We start from the raw sequence: 13,193 nt of genomic DNA on the forward strand, positions 1-13,193 counted from the left end.
ATATATATATATATATATATATATATATACACACACACACACACACATATATATATATATATATATATATATATATATATATATATATATATATATATATTATACACTTGAAATGATTCTGTAAATGGTGTGATTTTCAAACAATGATTGCGTGTGCATGAACAGTTCACGTGAATGGGGCGCATTATAATACCATATTCACTACTTCTGTATGTTGATGTTGTAATCTTGGATGAAGGAGTAAGTGAAACCAATGCCTGAGGATAAAATGCAAATGCGGATTAGTTATAATTCTGGCTTGGAGATATTTATTCATGTAATATACATAAACGTGATCTGCTTTGTAAATCTTGTTGATTACCCTGTATTGTGGGATTCTAGTGGGATTTTTGTTGGGATGTGTAATAATAAACGTAAAGTCAGAGGATTAATGATTCCGATCCGGATAATGATCACGGGGATTAACTATATCCGTGTCAATGCCAGTATATTTTAAACTGTATGCTGGGATATTCATCACGGCATAAACAAATTACCCTCCTGACAACTGGACTAATAACTCATCGTACGCGTGGGATGTTTTCTCTCTCGTATTCGTATTTTTAAATGTATTCTGAGAGACTGGGTTGATCATACTAGTAATAGGAATCTTCTTCATTTCGATTGAAAAAGAACCTCCAGGTGCTATAGCTTTGATAGAAGTACTCGCCAGGGTTGCGTGAAAATCCACCTTTACCTTGTCTTTAGGGAGGTAATAGAAGCTAGACTTTTACTGAAACTCGAAGAAGGTGTGCTTCTACGTTTGCCAAATTCTATCATTAATTCAACATCGGTTTGAATTTTTTGCAAAGGCTGCATTAGAAATTGATGTTTGTAATTCATCTATTACATTATAAGTAGTCATGTGATGCGCTTTTATGAAAACTATTCAATTATATATAGCATAGAAGGATAAATGGATTTCGGGGTTTTGTATTGTTTTCATGAACCATCATGAATCATACTGGTGTATTTTGTAACTATGGGACTCGCAGTAAAGATTGTATTAAGCAAATATGTTTAATTATTCATGTTTAATCTATGGTGGAATTAGTAAGAAGACACTATCTGTAAAAGATACAGCAGTACATCCCGAGGCAATAGGTGACACCTTGCACTGTTTTGTCCTGTGTGTAACAAAATATAAATGCAAGGCTGTATCTAGAGAGTTCATTATAAACGTGACCCACTTCTAAGTAATGCTGTATGAATTTGTATTATATTTTGTTAAAGAACTTATAAACCCTTTCATGACGTCTCTTTGTATGAACTGTTAGCTCATGCTCTAACGAATCGTAGACTAGAATTGCACAGAGTGCTTTTCAATATGCAGTGTACGTGGGCGTTTTACAGTATTGAATTGTAGCAGCTCTCATTTTGGTTAGTTCAAAGTGTCAACAGTTTCAGACATGACGCGTCTACAAATAACGACGTGTTTCAGCCTTATCAGTGTGTTACACTTAAAGGTTTATCATTGTACATACAGGAGTGGTTTATAAATGAAGTGAGTAGAAACAAGTACTAACAACGCCAGGCCCTGTCTGCGGATGCATCTGTCGCTTCCCTTTTTACTGAAAGGTCACCATGCAGAAATAGTTCGATTGCCTGTATTTACTTGCAATTACATGTGTGTACCCAGTTTGTTTACAAAAATACTTCCTGTACGTACAATCGCAAACGGTTTACAAAAATGTTTTAGTTTTTGGAATTTATTGTGTGACAAACGCGGACATAGTTATAATAAGCTGTTTCACGTTATTAAAGAACTATGACGTCGATAAATAACAGTCTGCGGAACACTACAAACCTAGTTTCAAAACCAACTAAAACATCACGTCCGTTAGGGACGATCGCACATTGTCACACAAGCGCATGCGCAATAAACGCACTTTAATAGTTCATTTCGGGGAGGGGGTCTGCCGTCAATTCGATTGCTCAACCTCATTTTCGCACTTTCTAACCAATTTCGAAAGTTTTCACGTCGTCAGTGATAACAGGTTCTGTATTTACTACTGATATGTTGATAAGTTGATTACAACTTTTACTTCTAATGTGATATACAGTGCTTGGTTTCCGGTAAAACATTTTAATGTGTTTACCGTCATGTTTTTACATTGCATCGATCGCAGTGGTGACCAATCTAAATCATTTTCCTATAAATGGTTTACATCATATATCAACGTGTCGATGTCCCACTTGTGAACTTTCGTTTAGGGGAGGGAGTTTTGTCCTAAACAAACGAAGCTCATTTACTGAGATCGTGCGACCGTCCCTTAAGCAGCTCAGTCCATTTTCCAATGTCACAAGCAAGGACAGGTAATTTGATTTAACATCGACATTTAATTGAAAAAGAAATTAACATCAAATAAGAATTTAAACATTAGAGTCGAGTGTTATGGACATAATATAGACTTAGACCACCCAGGGTAATGCAACTGGAGGGGTTAATTGAAGATGTAATCATTTCATTTATTAAGTAATAATTAATCGATCAATCAATTTAAAGCAATCGTTATAAATCTCATTACATACGTTCATCTTAATGATAGTCAACTGTTTTCCTTAAGTATAGTTATCAATAAAATGGCACCTGACTTGAATTTATGGACTCTTTTTGCTTGTTATTTTTTTCACTAAGCTGCCAAGGTTAGTGATGTGAGATATAGCTAAGCACATATTCAAAGAGCACTTGGTTGATGTTCTAAACACCACCCATCTTCTATTTTCATGTCTCTCTCATAGGCAAACAGAATAATAAACTAAATGCTTTATTTGATGTAGAGTACGTCAGCTTATTGTAGTGACGTCATCTTAGCAGAATCAACGATCGCGATAATTTTTAAGGGGGAAAAATACATAACATTTTACACTTATGTCTGTATGTCTGTCTATCCTCCCCTTCCTAGGTTGAGTCCTACTATTCAAAACATCCTTGATATATATATATATATATATATATATATATATATATATATATATATATATATATATATATATATATATATATATATATATATATATATATATATATATATATATTACCAGACGGGTATAGTGCTGTCCAACTTAATCCGTATGTGTTAATTTATTCCATTAATGTCTGGGTAGGACACTTATTGGCAATGAAACCATACAATTATATAGTCAGTTAACTTAGGCAAGTAAAGTAGCAGATAAATCATGGTCATTTTATGAATGCCAAAAACATGAATAAATCATATGTAATAATGCTATTAATTTGCCATGACTGACATTTTTAATGACATGATGTATGGTTTCCGGTGACAATTCGCCATACGTATGCCATGGTTCGTTAATGGATATACAACTGTGAAAACTTCTCGAATTTATGATTTTTTTTATTCATACATATGAAGTGTAAATAAAAGCAATGATTATGATAGCCTTCAAGGGTGCCACGATGTTGAAGAATAGGTGTTCCTGAGGGTGGGCGGGGGTACGTTTTTTTATATCACTGCGCCTCGCAAAAACGTTCATGCTTTAGATAAGAATACATCTTTTGCAAAATGTTATAGCATACATAACCTTGTTCATGAAACCGATGGCGTCGACCTTATAAGTATGAAGGTCTTATTCTTTCAAAAGCTCATAACAATGTCACTCTATGACCAAACTATTTGATCCTCGTCCTTTGTCTGTTGAACAGGAGACCACAAGTTTTCTCCAAGCGAAACCGAGTGCAGCAATCTCGTCAACTTGCAGCTATACAAGTGTATTGAAACTTGAAATAGCATTATTGTTTTGCTGTGACATTTTGAAGATAATTATATCTGTGGTGAGTTGGTAACCCATATTACAAGAACACTAAAGAGTCATTAGTCCTTTTCATATTCCTATTAATCCTCGAAGAATTTTTTTGAATTAAATAACACAAGATAATTTTGATTGCTTAAAGGTTTTATGAATGTTTCATAGAAATACTACGACTATGTCGGATATTTTACCAAAAGAAGATGTCAGTATTCAAAGAAGGTTTCACTATATTCAGACGTAGACTTATGAATATTTTAAGAGACGAGGTGAAAGTTCACATGTTAGGGTTACCTCCATTATTCCCTTATCTCAGTCTGATCTTTTGTTAACCCTATATATTGGTGTCTAATTTCCATGGTTGTTGATGATATTAACCAATTAGCGCATATATTACTGTGCTGCTTATAATCACATGGAACATTAAAGATACATCGATGATTCCCTGAATTGGCAGGTCTTGCATATATAATTGGTATGATTTGCATTATTGAATGAATAATTTGCATGACTAATGACTTATAGTCACTATTTGGTCAATAGATTAGGTAACGTTACATGTGCAACTGAATAAACTACGCAGTAAAAGAAACATCTTCTCACAGCATTTTCAATTTCCGCTGTTTTCTTACTGATTTGCTATAACCAAACTGAATGACAAATTAAGCCTTTGCAATTCATCAAGTCGATGTCAAACTTTCAAGGGGCCCTTCTTAGCACTATCATGATTAGATCTAGATAGCTATATTAAATCATCATTCAGAATTTAATATATTTATGTCCCAACGCTGAACTTGATATTCATATGTAATTTACCACCCATGAGGCCGAAATTGATATATTCCAAGGACATTTCATATATCTTAATTACATTTCCAACTATCAAATTGAAAGTGCCAATATTGGATTTAGTAATAACTCTATATTACTTATACTGTCGGGAATAGTTTAATGCTTTTAGAATCAAATGGAAAGGACTTGTCAACAAAACTCTGAAAGTACCATTAATCATTATACATATATATTGAAAGTTGTTTCCACAACAAAAGACACATATTTCTGTAAATGATCAATACTCTCTTCATACAATAGTCGGCTGCTAATGTAATTACGACAAGGTCTGACAGAAATGCTTCGTGTAATTTCAAAAATAAATAAAATATTGTGTTACACAATATCTTGCATTAAGTACTCCCGGACGTTAAATAGCTACTCAGGAAGTAATTACTGACTCAACTTTTGACCCTGATAATTGGTTCATGGTAGTGAAACTAGGTCAGACAATAGTACGAAGGTCAATTATTTGCAATTCAAGTGTAATTTACAGGTCACTCAACTGTTGGAATGTCGATAATCTCTGGGGATTACTGTGAAGAGCGCACTTTCGGTCAAGCATGATGAACACCTTCCGGTACGGTATTGAACGAGAACTATTAAAGATTGATTGTGAGATGTGAGATAGAGGGAGAAAATTAATGTCATGCTGTAGAAAACTAGTTCACACACTGATCATTTAGAGTGTTTTTGCATTTAATCTTTAGAATGAGTACATTATACCTCAGGCCACCAAACAATGGTGATCTAAGCTGTGTTCTGGAGATTATACTACTGTCATGAATTTGTAATTACTGTGTTTGGGTTCTTACATGACGCTGTTTATACATGTCACCAAACACCCAGTTGGAGATAATCTTATTATTGCAATAGCTTACATGGGCGTCAAGACAATAGTTTAGACGTGCTTTTATAAATTTACGCCATCTCATTTCAATAGGTATTGCTATCATTTTTCCTGAGAATAAGAAAGTTTAGTAATGAGGAAGAATGTCACGACTCTACATGTTTAGTATTTTAAAAGATAGCGTGTCTGGAAAACAATTGTCCTCAAGGCGTACTTTTGTTTCAAATTCACGAACCTATGCGTCATTCACGTAATTTACATATAGTCATGTTTAGACAATAGACATTCCAAGTTTTCCTGTAAAGTGATTTGTAAAATTTAAGTTAGTCGAATGCTGGCCCTGGCCTTGGGGTGAGGCCGCAGGCGGAACCGCCAGGGCCTTGATAAATAAAGTCTATGGTTCCAGTTTATACCACATACATCATCTGGTATGCAGTTTATCATTTTACTACAAGTCTTGCTGATATGAAAGATTTGATACTGCGCTCACAATCTTATCAGTCATGCATTTGCAACGTATCAACGGTTAGGAATGATAAATCACACTGTGTTCTCAACCTTATTTGATACTCTAAACCGTATATCGAACTGAGGTTTAACATATCAACCGTTAGGTACTGTATATCACATGGTGTCCTCAATCCTATATGTCATTCTAAACCATATATCGGAATGCAGCTTAGCGTATTAACTATTAGGAACTGTATATCGCACTATGTTCAATCGTATTAGTCATTCTAAAACGTATATCGAACTGCCTTTTAATGTATCAAACCTTAGGAACTGTATATCATACTGTTTGTTCAATCGTATTAGTCTTTCTAAATCGTATATGGAAATGCAGTTTAATGTATTAACCATTAGGAAATGTATATCACACTGTGTTCAAAACCTTATTTGTCATTCTAAACTGTATATCCAACTCCGCTTTAAAGTATCAACAGTATATCACACTGTGTTCTTAATACTATCAGTCATTCTAAACCATATCTCGAACTGCATATTAAGATTATAGTGTACTAGAGTACTCGAAAAAAACTACATTTTGCCAATCATAACTTTGCCAAGCACAGCTTCGTTCTGAAGTTCCTATCGCATCAATTCGCTATTCGCAGAACGACGGTATAATTATATACTAATTAACTTCGAGATTATTATTCATAACACATCATTGTCTCTCTCTGTGGATTATTTGTAAACACTTCCATTTTTTGAAAGCTTATTATCATGTCTTATATCTCCTGAGTTAAGTCCCTTACGCCATAACATGGCAAACAGTTGATAAAATACAGCAGATAGGGATCCAACCATCAAGATAGGTCAGGCTAAAGATATCGAGTTCTTTATTGTGTGTACCTGTCCGGTCCCTCCGTGAGTGTAAAATGCTAGCAATTTGAAAAAGTAACAAGATTGCCTGCGACAGTTGGGTGTAATCTTTCTTGATCTATACGTCCGCTTCATTGTGAACGGGTATATTGTAAATCTGTTGGAGAAAATGTAGTCTGTCATGTGGCATCGTTAATAGTGACGATTCATAAAACTTAAAATGCAAATTAATGTCCACAGTATCATCGCATGTACATGGCGTCATTGCCCCTTAGGGACTTGTGGCGGAATAAAGTTTTTCTGTTGAAAGATATCCATTGAATACCTAAAGGACATTTAGATCAGGAAAAGGTGTGTACAATATATATATATATTACGCGGTATGATTCTTTACGGGGCCTTGCATAAAAAAAAATCTTTCCATGCTTCCTAACCATGTTACATGTATTTTAAGGGTTTTACACAGTCCTCGTCTTTATAAACCAGCTCGTTTATAAGCCTACTCCTTTATTATGATATGTTTTACCTTCTTTTTAACAATTAAAACGTCCGTTTGTAACCCCGTAACGTCCCACCCACCCTTCCTTCGCCCCATTCCCCATGTTAAACAGAAAGTGTTGAATAGTTTATTTTACGAATTATATTTAAAACCTAAAGAATATACATGGTGAGGGAATGAAAATACGGACATTTATATCAAACGACTTCATGAAAATAATGAGTTCTGTCGTTACAAACCATCGTTACAGGATAATTATTTTATGAGGACGGCGTACGGAGCAAACTATCGAACAGGAAGATCTAGGTGACGGTTAAGGGAAATATTAGAACTTACCGGGCTGTGCCTAGACATGTAAGATTAACGCTACAGCATTGTTTCCGCTATCCTAACTTACATTTTTTGATTTTGTGCATTTCTGCTCCATCCAACAAGTCTACTCTGAATTTGCACTTACACTTTTCTCAAATGGCATTCCACCGTACTGCGTGATTGGTCAAATTCATATAATTAGATATTTAAATCCTGCAGTCAGGTCACATGATGAATCCATAATTAGGTGTTTTTATAAGAGGACACATATTCTATTCTAATTTATGTTAATTGTTTGCGCATGTTACGTGTGTCAGGGCTGGGCCTTATACCAGTCAGAGTAGACTTGTTGGACGGAGCGAAAATTCAAAAAATCAAAATGTCAGTTAGGATAGCGGAAATAGTGTTGTAGCGTTAGTCCTACACGTCTATAGGTAGGCTAAGACATGAAAATTAACCATAACACCTTTGATGTAATTTGACAGGGAGTAACTCCATTCCCTTGTTAGTTAGTTATTTAGTTCCTCTAAGACTCTATTTTAATTCCCTGGAGAGGCCAACAGTTACTGTATACGTGACAAGAAAACTGACGTTCTTTTTCTTCACTCCAAGAAAGAAATCAAAGATTGTGCTCTTTGAGACGTTTGACTAGAAACTAAGTAAATGATTAAAGTCCACTTTCGATTTCTTTTGAAACTGTACCAGCCGATGGTAACAATTATTCAAGTTAAGTCATGTCTCTGAAAGGTAACCTTATACATCATTTGGTCCTGTTCAGACAGAATATTTTACTAACCATGCCCGGGGGAATCAACCCGTATGCATCATCTTTTATAGTGATTTGACTGGAAATTCTAAACACGTTTTCATTATCGTTCACTTTCAGTTGGGAGATTGATGTCGATTGTTAGGAAAACCAACCTTTATAAATTTCTAGAGGAAGAATTACAGGTGAAAAGGGAGCCTTAGTCAGGAATGTCTGGTGAATGTTGATGTTGTTTCCAGGGAACATACCATTTATTCAACAGTTTCTTTATCATATTGTCTCGTCATTCTGGTATGTTCTGATTGAAGGTGTACTTTCTAGGGAAATAATAATGCGATTATATTTGTCTGACAAAGCAGAAATTTTCATCATCATCATTCAATTCCATTCAGACTGAATATTGTACTTTCACTTACTTTCAAGGGAGCTATTACCTGATGACTGTGACAGGCAAATAACCTCTTTCTATCGTTTCCTGTCAGCCATAATCATTCGTAACTGTAATAATCGTGTCGTAGTCCGTCACTATAATGAAACTCCATTACAATAATTTTGCAATAACTTTTATTCTGAATGATGTCTGAAACGTAAAATTCCCAGCAGAGTTTGATAAAATACACAGTTTTTTCCCCCATGGCATTATTCTGTTATCATTTTGTGTGAATTATGTAGTATTTGCATAATCATATTCATCATTAATTCACTGCAAAAAGCAGATAAATTCAATCCATGAACATAAATTTTGAAGTAGCCAGGAGGAAGTTTTGTATCGTATTACAGATAAAAGTACTGCGACGTGGCTAGAACAGAATTTTCAGAATTTCAAATTTTATAACATAACAGTAGTTCAACTTATAAAGAGTACTTGAGTTTTTGAATTTGTCTGGTCGACGGCACTCTATGGGACGATGAGTTTTCTAGTTAGAACTTCGTTTATCGGTCCACGATTATGAATATAACTTTTCAAAGATTAATTTTCTATAAAGACGCCACCTTGTTGTACGGATGAATACAAACACAGTTGGTACTGCCATTAATTCACAAAGGGTGTTCCAAAACCAATTGCACTTTTTCAAAAAGGGTGAGTTTTTTCTTGTTCTTTTTTGCAGACGATATTCAGTGAAAAATTATGAATTGACGTTTCATTTGCATATTCGACGAAACCTGACCATCAATACGAATATACTGAATCTAAAATCGTTCAAGTACAAAAACCCTGGTGATAGCCGCTCTCTACTTTGTCTCTTGCATTTCGTTGGTTTATTATGCATTCTATGCCACGCACAATTCTTGTCAATATTTGAATTCCTAGCAAGTGATGGAACTGAGAGTTGAAGAAAACTTATTTATATGACAGTAACCCTTCTAATGAGCCGTAACAGTTCTATTAGTCGAACTAATTATCACTGGTGGCAGCATTGCCATTGCATATAATGTTATACTAATTATACTTGTCAGTTGTTCGACGTTTTATCTCCCTCAGTTCAATTTAATGTAAGGGAATCCCATTTTGCATGCCAAAACAAGTCGTAGATTTACTACACTGCCAACATATTTATATGACAGTAACCCTTCTAATGAGCCGTAACAGGTCTATTAGTCGAATTAATCACTGGTGGCGGCAGTGCACATAATGTGCATTCGTATTTTTTCATCACCATTAGCGTCGGTCATATTTTAGAATTCTGAAAAGTTTCTGGAGAGTGTTATCATATATTGTCTTATAATATATCTGGTACTAAAATTTGTGTATTGAAATGAAGCTTTTGTTTCATTCCCTGGGCTATTATGCCATCTCTATCTGCTTTTCTATAATTCATGTATGATTCTAGTGTCAAATCTATACCCTTAAAAACATTCCTTTTCAGCTTCCTGTGGAAAAAATAATCAATTCTTGTCCCAGGGGTGTACTTCATTTCTAGATTAATATAAACATTGCAGAGGTCCATGCAAAACCCTTCTTCTCTTATGCATGTTCATAATTTACCCTATAAATCATGTATACACATGCAGATGTTGGTATTTCCTGAAGACTTAAAGACTCGAAATGTGTTTTTTCATGTAGACCTTTACTTTGATAGATCTTTGGTTTAAGAACCAACATAAAAAGTATTCAATAATGTGATCATGTAATGCTTAAAAAATACAAAAATCAATCGCTTCCGGTCGGCTTCAAGCTATCATTGGATCTTTTTGTAGGGTTTATATTTTTAAAATGTTCACCGTTTTATTCCACCGACTGAAGCATTTGTAATTTTACCGAACGATTTGCTGAACTCTCACGCAACAGTTCAATTGTAACAAGTCATGCATTCAATGAGATATACTTTGGGTAATCTGAATATACTATGGGTTTATCTTATCTAGTAAACGGAATAGTTACATGTGTTGGCTTATGGGGTCTTGATTGTTTTCCGGGAGGACTTTTTGTGTATGCTGTAGCAAATATATCTATTTATTTATATATTTTATATCAGAAAACGACTCTCCACCAAAGTCTAATCGATTGGCCCTTTGCTCATAGCCAAGCTGACAGCAATTTGGTACATAGGCAAAAGAATGGGATTGTCTTTTGTGTATGAACGAACAAATCGGCGGGCGACAGACGGATGGACAGACAGACGGACGGACGGACGGACGGACGGACGGACAGACAGACAGACAGACAGACAGACAGACAGACAGACAGACAGACAGACAGACAGACAGACAGACAGACAGACAGACAGACAGACAGACAGACAGACAGACAGACAGACATGAAAACAAAACCTCCGTCTAACTCCTGTAGTGGTAGTACTGTAGATAACTTAGTCATTGGAAATTTAGGTCACAGTAATCCCAACTAAAGAAGTAGGAGACAACTCCAAACCATCTGTATAAGTCAAAGTATATTCTCTTTTCATAAAAAATAATTGACAATCAACTGAAAGCTATAAAATTGATGGGTTTGACTCCTACATGTGTCACCTTTCTTTTCTTCATTCCTTTCAAATATAACCATTGGTGGAGCAGAAAAACGATAAACTACTTTTTATCTTATTTCCGATGTAATTTGGTATACGAATAGGTACAAAACGTGTTGATATTCCAGGCCATTAAGACACCAGATACACTATCATTTACTCCAGTATGAACTACTTTTCAAATCGCCCAAAGTGCCATGAAGTATACTTACTTTAAGAGTAACCAACCATAACCCATCAATTTAAGGTATTATTGATGGAGAATAAAGAAAGACATTAATTCAGTTTGAATATGGAATACACATCAATTATTAAGCTCGTAATATACTAATTTATAGATCAGTCGTGCGTTCATGATTCTAAATATATACCAATAAATATAGTCTTACTTCTAAATGACTAAACCTTTCTTTAATAAAGCTGAACCTTAATATTAATCTAACGTACACATACTTTATGATTTGTTTATGTATGTATGTATGTATGTATGTATGTGTGTGTGTATGTATGTATGTGTATGTATGTATGTATGTATGTATGTATGTATGTATGTATGTTCGTCTCTATCAGTATGTCTTCCTGTCTGTCTGTCTGTCTGTCTGTCTGTCTGTCTGTCTGCCTGTCTCTGTTTGTCTGTATGTTTGTTTGCAATTGTCTGTATGTATATATGACTTTAAACATTGAAAATATTACTCCTAGTGTATATAATATATATCTGTCTTTCCTGGAAAATCTACCTGTGTAATATTGAAAGGTCCAATCGATTTGTGTTGTAATACTTGAATGGAAAATATATTCAAAGTGTGTATCGGTGTCATGAATCACCAAGTCATGCTTGTGGTTAGTAAGTAAAGCTTCACTAAAACTTTCAGATAATTCTCTCCCTAAATGCACCATACTGCTATTATGGTTAGATGTGTGTCGATTGTCCCTGAACACCCCATTTCAGGGTATGATTTATTAGACTATCTAGAAACAAGGAGTTAACATTGATAATGAAATACACAAGGTGTATTATGCACATAATAAGATACAGATGTTCGTAATGAGAAGATTTCTGTTGTGCCGTATTAAGACATCAGAGAGAAGAAAGTGCCTGATATAGTGTACGTGACAGACACATGGTCGTGCTACAGACTAGAGGGTGTACGCATTCATTCTGGTTAAACCGTTGACATAGTTGAACTTAGTTCGTCTTCTCACGTCTTGTGCTAGTTGCAAATTACGGACGCTTCAAACGATTTGTAATTTGCACATGGTACTTTAGCCGTAGTAACAAATTCGAACATACATGTGATCAGCTGTCCATCGATTTAACATCATGTAAGAAACCGTAATCCATGTAATCTATTGATATTTTATTAGAATGCATTTTCCCTTGTCTGAATCTAAATTAGTGTAAATACTTGTTCCGAGATTATTCAGCTAATGTTCTACAGTAACGAAAACACAATGTATACATTACGCTTTCTAATAATACATTGCTTCAGAAACATTGAACATACGACTAAACGCAGTAAATGAACTCTTTAATCATTTGATGTTACTTTTGTTCAAAAGTTTTTTAAACAGACGTCGAAATGAGATCAAAATTTAGTCACTTTAGAATCCAATATCATGGCCGAATGATGGTGTTAACTTTATGGGGAAATAGACGATTAACAATTTTGAAAACAAGACGATGAACCCTCAAATTTCTCGTATTATTTCAAAAAAGGTACAAGAGCAAGCTTTCATATGATGATAAAATCTTGAGGAATTGAAGTACTTGGCTTTCAGGGGAGTTTGACCCTGAGGCGTATTCTACCTTAAGTCACATGTTGTAATGGACAG

Source organism: Glandiceps talaboti, chromosome 7 (genome assembly GCF_964340395.1).
Source record: "Glandiceps talaboti chromosome 7, keGlaTala1.1, whole genome shotgun sequence".
Taxonomy (NCBI): domain Eukaryota; kingdom Metazoa; phylum Hemichordata; class Enteropneusta; family Spengelidae; genus Glandiceps; species Glandiceps talaboti.